This window comes from Talaromyces amestolkiae (genome assembly GCF_001896365.1).
Source record: "Talaromyces amestolkiae strain CIB chromosome Unknown scaffold8.1, whole genome shotgun sequence".
NCBI classification, from domain to species: domain Eukaryota; kingdom Fungi; phylum Ascomycota; class Eurotiomycetes; order Eurotiales; family Trichocomaceae; genus Talaromyces; species Talaromyces amestolkiae.
In genome coordinates this window covers 1,513,141-1,513,345 of record NW_024468044.1, presented here as the reverse complement: position 1 = coordinate 1,513,345, position 205 = coordinate 1,513,141, and positions in this window count along the sequence as shown.

The following is a 205-nucleotide window of genomic DNA, read 5'->3' as shown; positions in this document are numbered from 1 at the left end:
AAGAGATAATAGTAATAAAAACTAGAATTATTAAATTAAAAGCTACTTAAGTTTTAAAACTTTAGCTTAAAATTAATAAGCTAATACTATTTAAAGAAAATTAAAGAAGTTTATAATTTTTTTTAGTATAAATATAGTTTTATTTTATAATTAATATTTATTTATTTATAGAAGAAGTAAATAAAGTTMTAGCTATTTCTATTTT